General features: G+C 42.1%; 1 pseudogene; it reads left to right on the top strand.

The window, feature by feature from the left end:
• The window catches only part of LOC141213277 (UDP-glucuronic acid decarboxylase 1-like), a 102769-nt pseudogene extending 86284 nt beyond the window's left edge, over nucleotides 1-16485 (top strand).
• The last annotated feature ends 1184 nt before the right edge of the window (nucleotides 16486-17669 follow it).

Genomic DNA, 17669 nt, shown 5'->3' with positions numbered 1-17669 from the left:
TGTCTACTTTACTTTAAATCAGCATGATTATTGAAACATTTGGGGGGGGGGGGTTGTTTTGTTTTTTCAGGGACCACATCATATTTGAAGTGACTTTGGGAGGCATATATGATAGAAAATACACAAGTGACTCCATTTTAAAAACTGCACCCCTCAAGGTGTTCAATGCCTCATTCAAGAAGTTTATTAACCTTTAGGTGCTTCACAAGAATTAAAGAAATGTGGAAGGAAAAAAATTTACATTTTCCCACAAAAATGTTAATTTAGCCCCAAATTTTGTGGTGAAAACTGTTTTGGGAGCAGGGCTTGGTTAGGAAGGAGCGCCAATTTGACTTTTGGAACGCAAAATTGGCTGGAATAGATGGCGGACGCCATGTCGCATTTGCATAGCTGCTGATGTGTCTAAACAGTGGAAACCCCCCATAAGTGACCCCAAGTTGGTAACTACACCCCTCAAGGATTTTATCTAGATGTGTAGTGAGAACCTTAATCCCGTTGGTACTTCACCAAATTTTATAACGTTGAGCCATGAAAATGAAAATATACATTTTTCCCACAAAAATGTTCCTTCAGCCCCAATTTTTTAATTTTCACAAGGGTAACAGGAGAAAATGGACAGTTCAGTCTGTTGTGAAATCTTGTCCTGAGTACACCAAAACCCCAAATGTAGTGGAAAACTACTGTTTGGGAAGGGAAGGAGCCCTAATTGAATTCTGTTTTTTTGGCTGGAACAGATTGCAAATGCCATGTCACATTTGACGACCCCTTGACATGCCAAAACAGCAGAAACCCCCCACAAGTGACTCCATTTTGGAAACTACCCCTCTTGAGGAATTCATCTAGTGGTGTAGTAAGCATTTCTAACCCTCAGTTCAATGTTATACGATTCTGTGAATCGCATGAGTCAATTTTCAAAAGGGATAATAGGAGAAAATGGTCGACTAAATGTTGCGTAATTTCTCCTGAGTATGGTAATACCTCATATGTGGTCGAAAACTACTTTTGAGGCACAGTGCAAGGCTCAGAAGGGAAGGAGCACCATATTGTAGTGAACATTTAGCTGGAATGGTTTGAGGGTGCCATGTCACATTGGCAGAGCCCCCAAGGTGCCAGAACCACAAACCCCCCTCCCCCCATAATAGACCTCATTTTACAAGCTATACCTCTCAATTAATTCATCTAGGCATGCATCAATCATATTGACACCACAGGTGTGTCACAGAACCTTATACCATTGGGCAGTAAAGAAAATATAATTACTTTTTTACCACAAAAATTTTGTTTTAGCTCCAGATTTTACATTTTCACATGGGGAAATTGGTAAAAATGGCACCAAAATTTGTCACACAATTTCTGCTGAATTTGGGCAATGCCCCATATGTGGCTTAGCCATATGACGAGACGCAGGAGGGAAGGAGCGCTATTTGACTCTTGGAGAACAAAATATTGTATAATAGTTTGCAGACTCCATATACAGAAGTCCCTATGTGCCAGAAGAGCAGAATCCCCCTCAAATGACCCCATTGTGGAAATTACACCCCTCTGGGAATTTATCTACAGGTGAAGTCACGAATTTGACTCCATGAATGTTTGCCAGAAACGAGCAGCAGTGTATGTTGCTGAGTGAAATTTGCCGTTGTAGTGCCCAGTACGTTGCAGTACCCACACATTGTGCCCAGCTCAGGCTTCTGGAGACATGTACCCTGTAAATTAGGCGGGCTCCCATCGCTACAGAAATGCCAAATGTGAATGCTAACTACAGTTTAGGCACACTATGGGGCTGAGAAAGGAGGGGGCAGCATGTGGATTTGGGAGTACAGATTTTGCTGGATTTCTTTTGTAGGGTGGAGAGAGCCATAACACTTTTCCAGAGCGTTTGTGCTACTAGTAACGTGAAAGCTCCCTATGTTTCCATTAACAGATGACTACCTGAGTGGAGACTTGCTTTTTTGTGGATTGAGTTGAAGCTTTTGTTGGGAACATTTTACACAATATTTGGGATCACATTTATTCTGTGCACTTGCATCGGGGTCTCCATTTAAATCTCCGAATGACGTGATTCTGATGAAATCCCCGACTGATCCGTTCACTATAAAGAGGCAGCAGAGTTACTCTGTACTCCGTCTGGCCTCTGTTCAGCGGTGTCCTTTTCAGAAGTGCACAAAACTGTGTGGTTGGCCACGCTTATGTGTATGCGCTTAAAAAGACTGGCACTGCTGGATCATAGGCCAGAGTGCCTCCATCTGCCTCACTATAGGGAATCTTCCGTGGGGGTTTTCACCTAAATCACATATTTCAGATATTCACACAGAAATCCCGGTGTAAGTGCTCAGTGCAGTGTGAAGGATAAATGTGAGCTGAGCCTTACTGCGATCTTTGGGAGGCAAAATGAACAAATCAACAGCAGGTGAAGAATTGGTTGTATCTATTTTTTATGCCATTCCTCGTGTGATATAATTGATTAGACGACTTTATTCTTCTGGTCGGTGCAATTACTGCGATACCAGATTTATATATTTTTGTTTTGTTTGGGTGCCGTCTCACTCTAAAAGACTTTAGTTTTAGCAAAAAAAAAAGTTTTTGCATCACCATATTTTGAAAGCTATAATTTTTCCATATTTCGGCCGACAGCATGTGAGGGCTTGTTTTTTGCGGGACGAGTTGACGTTTTCATTAAAACCATTTTTGGTGCAACATTTTTTGATCGTTTTTCTATTCCAATTTTTGGGAGGCAGAATAAACAAAAACCAGTGATACAGAAATTTGTTTCTGGGGATTTTTTTTTTGCCATTCACGGTGTGGTGAGTGATCAGATAACTTTATTCTTCGGGTCCGTACGATTACAGCGATACAACATTTTCTTTTTTTTTTTTTTTTTCCAGTGTTTACACAAACTATTTTATAGAAAGAATTGTTTTTTGCATCTCTGTATTCTGAAAGCTATAGCTTTTTTATTTTGCCGTTGCTGGAGCTGTATGGCGGCTTGTGTTTTGCGGGACAAGATGAATTTTTATTTACCTTCGACTTTTTGATTGCGTTTTGTTCAGCGGCATTGTGCAGATCTGAGCAGAGGGAGCTCTCTGCTTTGCCGATCGATGTCGCTGTCACTATTGAAAGCAGCATTAGAAGGGTTAAACGCCCTTGATCGGTGCTAGCACCAATCGTGGGCATTGCCGCAGGGTGTAGGCTCTCATACAGAGCTGACGCCCGCGTTTGACCGCGCCGGCCATCGGTATGAGCCCATGCAATCGTCCTGCCGTACACCGCGCTTTGTCGGAACGCACCTCCTGCAGCGCCGTATATGTACAGCCAGTGCCATGAAGGGGTTAAAGCGTAACTGACATTTTAATTTTGTTTCATAAATCAATAGTGCACATGAAAATAAACAACTTTGTAATAAGTATTATCAGAGAAATCTGCTTCTTTCTCTGCCAAAATTGATCAGTCCTTATCAAAATTCTCAATTCTGAGGTAAAATGTGTCTTGAGTGAGGGCGAGTGTTCCATTCCTGAGAGAAGATGGCAGGTGCTGCTGCTAAGCTTCTATGGAAATACAGCTCCTCCTTCCTCCTCTCCTTCTATCTCTAGCTCCTCCTTTCTACATTCAGAATTTTGGTAGACTTAACAATTTTGGCGGAGCAAGAAGCAAATCTCTCTGATAAGAAATATTACAAAGATGCTTATTCTTACGTGTACTATTGATTCTTGGTATAAAGTGTAACCGTTTTTTAATTCCTGAGTCAGTCATAACATAGCCACATGTGGTGCTGAACAGGAGACCGGCAACATCAAAAATAGGAAGAGAGAAGAACTGTGGCCCTCACCCCATGGCTTCAAAATGATTCCTAGATTCCATCCGGGCGGAGGAGACAGGAAAGAGCGGCGGCTGTTTCACGCTCCATGCGCTAAATTCAGCCTGCATGAAGTGCTTGGCATTGTGATACGGACGTCGCTCTATTTTCTGTCTCCTCCGCCCGGATGTAATAAAGTAATAACTTTTTAGTCACGGGGTGAGTGACATAGTTTTGTGTTTTTTTTTTTCTTTTCCTATTTTTGAGAAACTATTTTTCCGACGTTTTCTGATCCAAAATCGCCAGGAAGATTATATAAACACGCCCCAGGGATTAGTTAAAACCAATCTTGCCAGAAATCTCCAGGTAATTTTATGCTGCTAAATTTTAGTTTGTTACATGTGAGTTATTGTACCCACTGAATCTGTAACAAATCCACTTTGTCTGAATGTCACGTTTATTTCTTGTATGATTCATTCAGTTGTCACTTGGTTCCTTCTGCTCTCCTTTTGTGGGATATGTAGAGGGTCCCGTTCATGTTTTTTGAGGTGACACCTGTTGGACCCATTTATTGATCTTTTTTTGTCTGAATGTAGCCTAAATAATGAATGACCAAAACTCTTCTTTCCTGCCGTCTGCTTTACTTGTGAGACCTTGCTGTGTTTGGTCTTTCTTTCCTGAAGGCTGCATTCAGACTACTGTATAAATCAGACCAAGATCAGACAGAAATGCATGGACTGGCCGGAGGATCTCCTGACCCAGGCGTGACCGCTTCATAGAAATATATGGGAGACCAGCTGGCCACTCCATGCATTGCAGTCTGATTTATACGGTCGTCTCACTGCCTTCTAAGGGTTAGTTAGGCAGCTTATCTCTGATCTCACTCTTGGACCGATTAATTGGCATACGGTGCGACCCAAACACTTCCAACCTTCAGTGGCCAAAGGCCACAAAATTTAGTTTAACAAATCCTGTAGCCATTGGTCACTGCTGTTGGGAAGAGTTTTGTCCACACTTTTGTCTGATCTCACCCTTACTGCAGACTTGTAATAAAATTGATGACAGAGGTGGACTCCGTCATGCCTTGTGCACAGCCTGCAGTGCTGAATATAACCAGCCTAGGCCACATTATGACAATACAATATACTTGTATTAGTTATAGGACTTGTCTGCTCCTCTGATGAAAGGCTGCAGTCATTCTATGTGATAGCGCACGCTGTAAGATTTCAGAAGTCTGCAATCTCGATTCTCTGGTGTCGCTGGCGAGAGCGGGCAGTCACATAACTAAAAGTATAAGTTTTGCATACATGCAGTCATATGCTAGTAAAAGCTGCTCGGCCCCAATACATGTTAATTGAGCGAGGCCGAGCACGTCTTGTCAGAATGTGGCCGGAAGTATGCAAATCGCTTACTTACGGTCACATTACTGCCTGCTGTCACTGACCACACCAGTAGAATCTTGACAGCGTGTGGTACACTCACCGATAAGATTCAGAGGTCTGGTCTGAGGTCACATAGAGGACTGCCGACTTTCATGAGAAGACCGGACAACCACTTAACGAAAGACAAAACCAACAGACCTTAGTTCCAAAGCGTAGTAGCTAATGGCAGATTTTAAGAAACCTTAACAATGTACTGGTTCTTCTCTCTACTAGTGACCTGGTTAATGGGCTTGTGGGTTTAATGAACAGCAATGTCAGCAGTCCGGTGAATCTGGTAAGTTTCCTTTTCTGGGTTTATATTTACATTCTGCTGTAATACTTCATCACTTAAAGTATATATGCGGAAGTCACACAAAATAACAGTGACCACATTTTCTGAACACTATAAAATACTATTTTTGTGGCTGCTTGTTTTGTTTTTATGACAGGTTTCTGGCAAAATCATTCTGATTTTAATCCCAGGTTCACGTCAGTCTTTCCTTCCTTTTACTCCTGGATGTTGCTTTAAAAAAAATTGCATTTGTAATTCCAACCTTAAAAGTATAAAAGGGCAGGATGTGACTGGAACATATCTACTCTCTTATTAAATGTAATTCTGAGAAATATTTTTTGAAAAATGCTATCTCCAGGAAAAAAAAACATAAATAGCCAGCTACCAACAAAGTACAAAATACATTCGTTTGCAGTATTGCGCTGAAAAGACGTGTGTAGTAATCTGAAGTCTCATAGGACTGTATGCAATCTTTTTAACTATTTCACAGTCTCAGCCTTAGTAATGTCCATGACCTCAACATATAAACTGATGGTAACTTATTAAATAGGCTGTTATTGGGCTGTTGCACTGACAGACTTCATGTTTTTTATTTAAATTAAAGGTCCAAAACTCATCCCTCTTGGTTATTTGTGATCAGACATATTTCTTTGCAGATCACTGACTTAGGCCACAGCCCCATCAGTATTTGGTCAGTATTCTGTCAGTATTTTTTATCCGGAGTGGGAGCCAAAACCAGGAGAGGAACAATCAGAGAAAAGGTATAATAGAAACAAGTCACCGACTCTGCATTTATCACCCACTCCTGGTTTTGGCTGCCACTCCTGAGAAAAAATACTGACCGAATACTGATAGTGGAGCCGTGGCCTTAAACTGACAGTGTCGCTGTTAGAAGCAACAGCATTCTGTCTGGATTGTGCCGAGTCATGCGCCATATATTTCAAAACTGCCCCCCATTAATTTAAAATGTGACATGTGCACTTTGTGAGATACAGTCACAGTTAAAATCCCCCCCCTCCTTTACATAAATGATTGCACAAGAAATGCAATAACTTAGTTGCTTCTGCCTAGCAAGCATGCAGTCTGTAACTGCTGCTGACACCTATCTTTCTCTCCCCACTTTAATTTGATCAAATATATTGATTTGATTTATACTGCTCATTTGTTCATTCACTTTTAATTGTATTAATTGATAAAAATAAACTATTCACACTTCTGTTTTTTTTTCGTTAAAGCATTCTTGTTTTGCAGCATTCTTTCCTTACACAGTGCATTGCAAGTGGTTTAGGGTTGTGTCTAAACTTCACCCCTTTCCAATGCATCACAGCCACATTTGATCTATTAAGAATATCTGTAGTATAAATTGGACTTGCAATATGCAGCTTGTCAATTTATGCTGTGACTGATGTAGATTGACATGCCCTGAATGACTCTAAGGTCATGTGCGCACATTGAGTATTTGATTGCAGAAATTTCTGCAAGGTTTCTGCATCTCGTGGCAGCAAAAACATTGCTTTTTTGTGTTTGTTGTTTTTTTAAGAGTTTTTGTACAGCAATGAATGCTTTTTGGAGCTAAATGGAGATATTTGAAAAAAGAAACGTGGGACATGGCTTTAACCCTTGGATTACCGTGGGGTGAGTATATTGGGTTAATTTAAATGATTAAAGAATGTGTCTGTTTTATTTCAAATAAACACACACTGAGAATAAAACACTTTAAGTCTTTACATACAGGTTTAGTAATGAGGGTGTCTGGCTGACACCTCTTCCTTACTAAAGCGAGGGCTTGGTGTCAGCAACACCTAATCCTATTACCCCTTAATCCCATTACCCCTAATGCCACAGTTTTGTCAGTACATGCGGATCCACCACATGTAATGACATTTCAATCGGTCAAAATCTACAGCTACAGAAATTGACATGCTGCGGGTGAGTTTATGAAATAAAATGAATTAAATTAAAAAAATGCTGTGAGCTCCCGCGTCCTTTTTGTAACCAGCAGAGGGAAAGCCAACTACTGAGGGCTGATATTACTAGCCAGGGAAGGATCCATTAGCTGAAAATATTCCCTGGGTATTAACAACAGCCCACAGCTGTTTGATTAGCATTTACTGGCTAGATTACAGGAGTCCCCCTGAAAAGAATTGACACATATGGTCCCACTATAAAATCTAACCAGCAAAGGCTAAACAGACAGCTTTGAGATGATATTAATAGCCAGGGAAGGGGCCATGGATACTGGCCCCTCCAAAGCTAATAATATTGGCCCTTAGCTGTCCCAGAAATTGTGCATCCATAAGATGCACCAAATCTGTCTCTTAGCCTCGCTCTTCCCACTTGCCCTGGTGCGGTGGCAAGTGGGGTAATAGAGTTGGGGTTCATGTCCGCTTTGTATCGGCACCTGACATGAAGCCAAGGTTAGTAATGGAGAGGTGTCTAAAAGACACCCCCATTACTAACCCCATAGTAAAGATTTTTAAATAAACACACGGCCTGAAAAAAATCCTTTATTTGAAATAAAAGTCCACACTGTTTTAATCATTTATTTAAGAATAAAAAACACAGTATACTCGCCTAACGCCTAATCTGCTGAAGCCATTGTCATCTGTTTTTTTTTTTTTTTTTTTTTACAATCATATCTCTCACCTGTCCGATGTGATGACATAATCCAGAGTGTCCCATGAAGATCTGGGTCAGTTCTAGAGCAGTCACATCAGCAATCACTGATGCACATGTTCTAAAGGATAGCAGGCTATACACTGATACAGGAGTGGAATCACTCCTGTGTTCGTGTGTAGCGCTGAGCTGCCGGGACAGAGGTCACGAGTTCATCAGCTGATGAGCTCCGGTGATCTTACTTACTGCACCACTGCTGTGTGAGAAAATTCTGTGTCGTAAGTAAGGTCACTGGAGCTCATCAGCTGATGAACTCATGTGACCTCTGTCCTGGCAGATCAGCGCTAAACACTGCCGGGAGCGATTACGCTCCTGTCAGTGTATAGAGTGCTGCCGGGTGATCCGATCGCCGTGGGACACTCGAGATTACGGCGAATAGGTGAGTATAATGTTATTTTAATATCAATTTTATTTTAACTTTTTTTTACTTTGAGCACAGGCGTCTGCTGATGAGACCACTTCTCCCATCAGCGGCGCCTGCTCTCTTGTAGGCTGATGGGAGGAGTAGTCTCTCATCAGCTGACGCATGTGACTCGCGGTCAATTCTTTGTGTGCTTTAGCCGTCTTTTTGACCCATTGACTTAAATGGAGTCAATCAAATACACAGCAAATCCGCAAATATTTTTATACCTGCGTTTTTGCTGCAGATTTGACTGACTCAATTCAACTCAATGGGTGAAAAAAGCGACAAAAACCCACAAAGAATTGACATGCTGCAGATTTAAGTGCAATGCAAATCCTGACAGGAAAATTCCTGATCATGTGCACAGCACTTCAGGATTGTCATTGCATTAGCGGCAGAAGAATTCACTAGTGTTTTGGCCCATTTCTGTGTGGGAAAAACACTGCAAAAACGCACAGTGTGAACATAGCCTAAAGCCAGGGCAGCATGGAACCACATTAGTATGATAGGGAGGCAACACATTGAATTGAATGGCACGTGACTTGCTGAAGGGTAAAACTATTCTACAATATCATTATTTTGTACATGATTGTCCATTTCACCTGGAAAAGTAATTGGAGTTTAAAGAACCGTAAGCCAATCCTAAATTCATCTCCGCATTGAGGTTATTAATTACAATTTGCAATTAAAGCTGTAATCTGCTGTTGTCTTCTCCACAGGGAAACCCAGAAGAGCACACCATCCTGGAATTTGCCAGATTAATTAAGCAACTTGTTGGTGAGTTCTCGCCCCCCTGAGAAATCCTGCCAATAGTTTATTAGATGTGTAATCACAAGGTGGATAATTGTGTACTGTGCGTGAATTGCTGATAAAGGTCTGTGATTAGTATTGATACCAAATTTTTTTTCTTACAAGTGTTTTATTGATTTTATATCTTCACCCAATGGCAATGCACTCTTGTTGGCTTGTAAAATTGCCTTATCCCAGTCTATAAATGTCTACTGACATAACATGTAAATGGTATTTTTTTAGGCATGTTCTGCTACATCACTGTCTAAATGAAAATGTATTCTTCCAATTGTCACTATTTGTCCTTGCAGCTCGTATCTTCCTATTGAAAGGGAACCTGTCCCCATGAAAATGCTCTGAAATCTATTGGCATTGTGTTATGGTCAAGGAACATCTGAGCAGATTGCTGTATACTGGACATTTGATACAGTATAAAGTAAATCCATTGGGGTTTTCCCTCGAACAAAAGTTCATTTTAATCAAGAGTTTTTGGAATAATAATAATTTCCACAATTGGATGTATTTAAATAAAATGTTCCTGTGTGGAGATGATCTTATAAATGTGCCCCTGCTGTGTACTGTGTAATGGCTCCTGGGCAGGGGAGGAAGCACAAGATTATACAGACATTACAGCACAGGATCACAGATGATTCTTTCTCTGAGGTAAAACATTTCACTGCCTGTTTTTAAACAATGTTTTACTTCAGAGAATCATTTGCAATCTCGTGTTGTAATGTCCACATACTTTTTTTTTCCCCAGCCAGGTGCTGCGGTATGATCAGACCATGCTCCTGCAAGGTCAGACACAGCAAGGGACAATTTATAAGATTATCTCCGCGCAGGAACATTTTATTTTAATACATTGAATTGTTATTATTCCAAGATGATTAAAATGAACACTTGCTCTTGAGAAAACCCCTTTAAATTCTTGCTTGTTCTTGGATTAGAGGGACGGGGGCTGGTCTGATCCGTGATTGACGGCCTTCATGGTCAAATTATATAAGACATACTGGCAATGAATGAGTTACTCCACCCACTGGACCACTGTATTTTCTTTTCTCTTTTTATCACACAATTTTGATAATGAACAGAGTATTTTTTTTTACAAAAATATTGTGATTATGCTGCAACTCCGAACTTTTACAGCAAAAATAGTCTCTCCAGTAAAAAATAAATAAGTAAAAAAAAGTAGTCTCCATTCTTGATGTTTAAATGGAAACTGCTCTTCCATATCCATTTGGCGTCTGGAAAATAGAGCAGGTGCCCTCACTGTGACCACGCTGCTGCTGGACCTCATTTGTGACTTGTCCTTCTCATGCATTATACTTACATGTGTTATTGCTCATTCAGACGATGATTTTTCTCATACCCAAAAAAACTGAACAATTTTCCATCTGTGTTCTGGTCCGTGTCCGTTTTACCATCAGCTTCATCAGTTTTTTGTTTTCTTATATGCAAAACAAAATAAAAACTTGGTGTTTCGGGCTTCTATAAGCAAACGGACAGCACATGTGATATGTTTTCTTTTTTCTTTAATGGACCCATAGACTTGGCGAGTTTGACCTGTGAACTTGATCAAAATCGGACAAGACTTTGGGTAATTTTGCAGTGGTCTGCCCCAAAATACAAACATGTGAACTGCGCCGTAGACTATAAAATATGTACAAGTTCTATCAGTGTTTTTCGTGTTTAAATTGGCGTCTTAATGAGGCTTTGGTAGGAGAACATCATAGGCCAGGCATATTTTTATTTTTTACCCATGGCAAACATTGGACACTACGATACTGCACTTAACATTGTATGACTTATAAAGATGAGCAAAAAGATTTTCACTACCTTGTTCCAAGGTACTTTTTGTACTTTGCGGCTGCCATCCCAAGGAAGAGGAAACTTCCTGGGCCATCACTTGAATGCCAACATAATGGGCACTTCTTGCGATTACATAGACCCTGCCATATAATGGTAAAATGCTCTTCATGACATCGCTGGGGTCCACTAATCGCAAGATGCCAGCATTCGAGTGTCAACCGAGGAAGATCGTGCTGCGCTGGTTAAGATGCCATGGAGCGCCAAAGTCAATCTTTTTTGCTTTTTTTTTTTTTTTAATGGTTCAAAGAAGGAAAAAAAACACAAACCACTATTAAGTATATGTTCTTCCATTATAGTGGTGGAGAAATACAGTTTCTTTCAGAAGCTCAAGATGATCCACAAAGACGAAAACCAGGTATCAGGAAAGCCAAGCTTCTACTTGGATGGGAACCTGTGGTATGTATACTGGAGTTTAATCATAGCATCATTGCCTCAGTAGAGGTAAAAAAATATATATCTGTAAGTGTGTTATATATAGTGTTGAGCGATACCTTCCGATATCAGGAAATATCGTATCGGATTGGATCGGACCGATACCCAAAAAATATCGGATATCGCCGATTCCGATACCGGAAACCAATGCAAGTCAATGGGACACTAATATCGGAATGAAAATAAACCCTTTCTTTCCTTGTAGGTTAATTCTACATGAAGTAAAACAACTAAGAATAATGTAGAATGTATTACGCGAAAAGCCGGCAATTCATCAGCGGCATACACCGGTACCCGACAATTTACAACAGAAAGAATAGAGCTTCACACATAGATTAGATAGATAGAAACATGTCAGTCACATATATATGAAGTACAGTGACAGTGTTGCTTACTGTACTTGTCATTTAGTGTAAAGGATTTATTTAAAAATATAATAGTGTTTTCATGCACCGTCTCTTTGCCGGCTGAAGCGCTGAGTGCAGGAGAATTCTCCCACGCTGTCAGTGACGTGCATGAGGTGAGCCGAGTTCATTGGACATGACCTCGGCTCATCTTTATGCCGTCACAGAGAGACACTGAGGAGCGCAAGCATGCCTGCACTTCTCAGTGTCTGCGGGATGACAGGCTGGATGGCAGCGTTCTGCTGCGGTCCAAACTGTCATCTCGATGTAGCAGAGCTGAAGCTGTCGTGGGAACCATGGAAAGGTAAGGATGAGGTTGGTTTATTATTTTTCTTTTATTGCAGGAGATCGTTGGCTTCAGCTGGAATGGGCGTGATGGTAAGTATGGTTTAATTTAGAACAATAAAGAATTGTGTGTTTATTTCAATTAAAGGACTTTTTTCTGGGTGTTTGTGTTTTTTTTAAATACTTTACTAGAAATTCATGGCAGTCATGTATAATATTGGCATGACCCCATGAATTTCGGGCTTAGGGCCAGCTGATAATGCCAAGCTGGCCTTAACCCCTTTATTACCCAGTGAGCCACCGCACCAGGGCCCTGGATGAGTTGGGTACACGCCAGAAGATGGCGCTTCTATGAACGCGCCATTTTCCGGGGTGGCTGCGGACTGCAATTTGCAGCAGGTGGGGCCCAGAAAGCTTGAAATAATTAAAAAAAAATTGACGTGGGGCTTCGCACTATATTTGTGTCCAGCCAGGTACAGCAGGCAGGAACGGGCTGCGCCCAACCACCAGCTGCCTATTTGTACCCGGCCGGACACAACAATATAGGGAAGCCCTTTCTTTCTTTATTATTTCATGAATTTCATGAAATAATTAAAAAAAAAAAATACGTGGGGCTACTCCCTATTTTTGTGTCCAGCCAGGTACAACTAGGCAGCTGGGGGCTGGAATCTGCAGCGCAGGGAGGCCCAAGCTTTCTGCCCCCCCCCCCCCCCCCCCCCGGTGCAAATTGCAGTCCGCAGCCACCTCGGAAAATGGCGCGTTCATAGAAGCTGGATGCTGTACCTGGCTGGCATACAAAAATATGGCAAAGCCCACGTCAAAATTTTTGGGAAAAATCAATTAAAAAATAAATAATAATTTAGGGACTGCATCTTTATTAACTCCTCAAATGTCATTTAGTTTTAAAATAAAGGATTTATTTAAAAAAAATTGGCGTGGGGCTCCCCATAATTTTAGGCTCTAGCGGAGGTTAAGCAGACGGCTGGGGCAGATGTTTGAAGCCTGGGAAGGGGGTAATACCCACGGAGCTTCCCAGACTACTAATATCAGCCCCCAGCTGAATACCTAGCCTTTACTAGCTATTAAAATGGGGGACCCCCCCCCAAAAAAAATGACGTGGGGTACCCCCTATTTAATAGCTAGCAAAGGCTAGGCAGACAGCTGGGGGCTGATATTAATAGCCCAGGAAGGGTGCCATGAATATTGGCCCCCTCCCAGGCTAGAAACACCAGCCGTCAGCCGCCCCAGAAATAGCGCATCCATAGGATGCGCCAACTCTGGCACTTAGCCTCGCTCTTCCACGCTGCCCTGGTGCGGTGGCAGTGGGGTAATAGGGTTGGGGTTCATGTCAGCGCCAGCTGCCATGAAGCCCAGGTTAGTAATGATGGGCGTCTATAAGACACCCCCATTACTAACCTACAAAGTGTTAAAAAGAAAAAACACACTACACCCAGAAAAAAATAATTTATTTGAAATAAAACACACAATTTTATTTAATTCTTAGTTTACTAAAAAAAAAATAGTTACCTGTCCACGTTCCTGCGCTGATCTCCCATGCACAGCTGTCACATCTGGAGATGGTGACAGCTGTGCATGGCTGCTGTAAGCTCACACTGCCGGGAACACGTCCGCTCCCGGCAGCGGGAGCCACTGACTGAGGTCACCGGAGTGCATTCAGTCAGCGCAGCTCCGGAGACCTCCTTTATGGCACTGCTGTACCGTGGGAATTTCTCACGATACAGCAGGGCCGTAAAGGAGCTAACCGGAGCAGCGCTGCCTGAACTCCGGCGAACCCGCTTATGCAATGACGGGGCTGCTTTACGGCCCCATCATTCTAGCGGGGGCGGCGGTTCAGAGCGGTCACATTCTATGTGGCTGCTCTAAACTGGAGATCTTCGTGGGACACTCGTGGACTACTACAGAGGGGTAAGGATAAGGTTGTGGTTTATTATTTTATTACAGGAGATCGATGGCTTCGGGGAATTAGGTGTCTAGGTGAGTATAGGTGTAGTTTTTTATTTTTTACTTTATTTTAGGTGGCGATCGGCGGGGACAGGTAATGTATGAACTAATTTATTGTAGGTAACTACTGGCCACCAATGACATGTATTTAAAATTTATTGGGGACACAGTAGGGAAATTTTATATAGCAGGATCAGGCTGATGGGAACTACTGCTGCCATCGAGCTGATCCTGCTGGCACGAGTGGACAGGGGACAGACATAGGCCGATGGGAGTAGTAGTGTCACATTGGCCTATGTCTGCCTGCATGCACACACCCGCAGACATCGCACAGACACCGCGCACACCCGCAGACATCGCACAGACACCGCACACACTCGCAGACACCGCACACACTCGCAGACACCACACACACTCGCAGACACCGCACACACTCGCAGACACCGCACACACTCGCAGACATCGCACAGACACCGCACACACTCGCAGACATCGCACACACTCGCAGACATCGCACAGACACCACACACACTCGCAGACATCTCACAGACATCGCACACACCCGCAGACATCGCACAGACCAATCATGACGGGCTGATCGTCTGGGAGGTGAGGCTGACCTGTGCGGCCGTGGGAAAGTTCATGTGAGTTCATGCAATGCAGTCAAGCATGAACTCACGTGAACCCTCTGAGGGCACCGCGGCTACTTCAAATGAACAGCTGATCAGCATCACCTGATACCTCAGCTGTTCATTTGAAATAACCGGCGGGAAAGCGCAGCACAGAACGGGAAAGCCGGCGGTGAAGTCTTTTCACTGCCGGCTTCCCCGCCCGGGTCCTTCGCTCCCCGCTCCTTGGTGCTGCGCTCCCCGCCCGGTCCTAACTTACGATCGGGATGGGAGGTGGCGAGGGGAGCGGAGGATCGGGGTGGGAGGCTGCGGGGAAGCAGTATGGGGCTGTGTGATTGTTTAAAAGCCAGCGGCTTTTTACCGCCCGCCGGCTTTTAAACGATCAGGAGAATTCTCCCACGCTGGGATGGCATTCTGATGACAGGCTGGATCTCAGCTGAGCGCTGCCATCCAGCTTGTCATACTTCAGAGACACTGCAGAGCGCAGGCATTATGGGAACTTCCGATTCCGGTATTCGATATTGTAAAAGTATCGGAATTAAGTATCGGAATTCCGATACCGCGAATATCAGCCGATACCCGATATTTCAGTATCGGAATGCTCAACACTAGTTATATATTATATCATTTCATATATATATACTATTAATCTATTTTTTTTTTAGATTGTTCTTGTTGACTTTGGTGTAAGTTCAGAAAGCTACGGTAACATGGTTTTTCTTGCTATTCTCTCTTCTCAGGTTCCACTAGAGGAAGGCTTGAATAAAACAATTCACTACTTTAGTAAAGAACTTGAATACCAAGCAAATAACCAATATATACCCAAGCCAAAACCGGAGAGAATAAAAAAAGGTAGAATGCGACATAACTGAACACTCCGTGAAGAAGAGGGGCTATCTTGATGGTTTACAGGATGTAATTTTTGTTCTCCCTTTCCCCTTGTTTCTTTTACAAGAAAATAGAGACTTCTGAGGGGCTATCATGAAGAATAAAACTGGAATTTCCCTATGAAGCTTGCTTTAAAGGAATGGATGTGCCTAATAACATTTGAGAACTGCAAACATTGCCTTGCACTTTTTAAAGATGTCTTTCTATGTACAGTAGAGTAGGAAATACATGGAAATCTCCACATTTTATATATCTTGCCGTGACTGTTTTTGACAACTGTCTGAGGACAGGTCAGCCCTATTGCTGGTGGTGGGGCCAGCTAAGAATCACCATTTAGTCCTTTCAGACTCTGCCGAATACAACGGGTTTAAATTACTAGTTTCTTTTTGAAGCTGAAGCAGACATGGAAATAAAAATGCCAATTTATTTATATATGTTTAAAGAATATGGTAGGTCCATTAATATGGTATGTACTCTATGCATTACATTGGGGCAGTCTTGTAAGGGTCCACTCTTTCATACTGCCAATTTAGATATACTCCTGAAGAGTGGGAAAACATGTGGGAAAGCTTTGTCTTTTTTTGTTACTTAAACCTTATCTTTGTTCTCCTCAATGTTCACAAAGCTGTACATTTCAATTTGAAAGCAGCTCTGATAAATAAGAATATTTTGAGTCACTATTGTGTTGTTAAGTGTATTCTTGGATAAAGAAAATAAAGTATTATCAGTTTATGGTGGTTGAATATGCTATTTTAATAAAATAAGAACTATAGTCAACTGGTGCTTTTCTTGTCTATATAAATTGACATTGCTCTTTGAATAACTGAAAACTATTTTCTTAAAGGAACTGTCTGGTAACTTTATATTGATGACATATCCAATAGCTCCAATATCCAATAGGTAAGTCATCAATATAAAATATGTAGGGGCTTGACACCCCACCAATTAACTGTTTACATCTTGTCCCCACGGGTGATAATTGTGTGGAGTGAAACATTGCATTTCATACACAGTGGGATGCTGCCAACCTACTTCTATTTATTTGAATAGCAGCGGATGTGAAGTATCCGGTCGCAGTCAATCACTATTTGGTTGGCGGAGCTCTTCTGTTCTGCTTCGCAACTATTCCCTTCCAGCCACCGACACACAAAACTGATCGATAGGTGTCAGGTCAATCTGATATTGATGACCTATCCTAAGGATAGATCACCAATAATAAAGTACTGGACAACCCCTTTAAGACCTTTACAACTAATGATGGACATAGCACGTCATGAGCGGGTGTCACTTCTGGCACCATGACATGCTTTGTCCATCATGACTTTAAACAGTCACTGCATGTAAAAACGCAGTGACAGTTCAGTGCCGACAGCTGTCACTGATGGCTGGGTGGCACGGGAAGAGGTGCGGGGACCTATGCCATCAGCCCCCGGACTCAGGGTGCTGTGATCGGTCAGTCAATCTGACTGACTGATCACAGCATAAGCGCGCATCGGTTTTGGAAAAACAAGTTGGGGCTTTAATGTTTTTTCTTTCTAAGAAAAGGATTCCATCTTGCCACCCTTTCACACAGGCCAGACATATGAAGAATACTGGAGATTGTTGTCATAATTCAGTAGACAACCAGTATTTTCCAAAATTTCTTGCAGCTCCTTTAATGTTGCAGTTCTCCTCTTGACAGCGTTCCAGACCAATTTCCTTCTAGTATTTTTATTAATATTTGAGGCACGTTCAGTTCTAGGTAATGTAACTGTTGTGCCAAATTTAAGCCACATCTTGATTACTGTCTTCATCAAGGTTCTAATATCTTGGAATTTATTTATTTTTAT

This window comes from Phyllobates terribilis, unplaced genomic scaffold (assembly GCF_046119375.1).
Source record: "Phyllobates terribilis strain yellow unplaced genomic scaffold, ASM4611937v1 Scaffold_191__1_contigs__length_3620865, whole genome shotgun sequence".
Classification (NCBI taxonomy): Eukaryota; Metazoa; Chordata; class Amphibia; order Anura; family Dendrobatidae; genus Phyllobates; species Phyllobates terribilis.
This window is presented reverse-complemented; position numbering and strand designations above follow the sequence as displayed.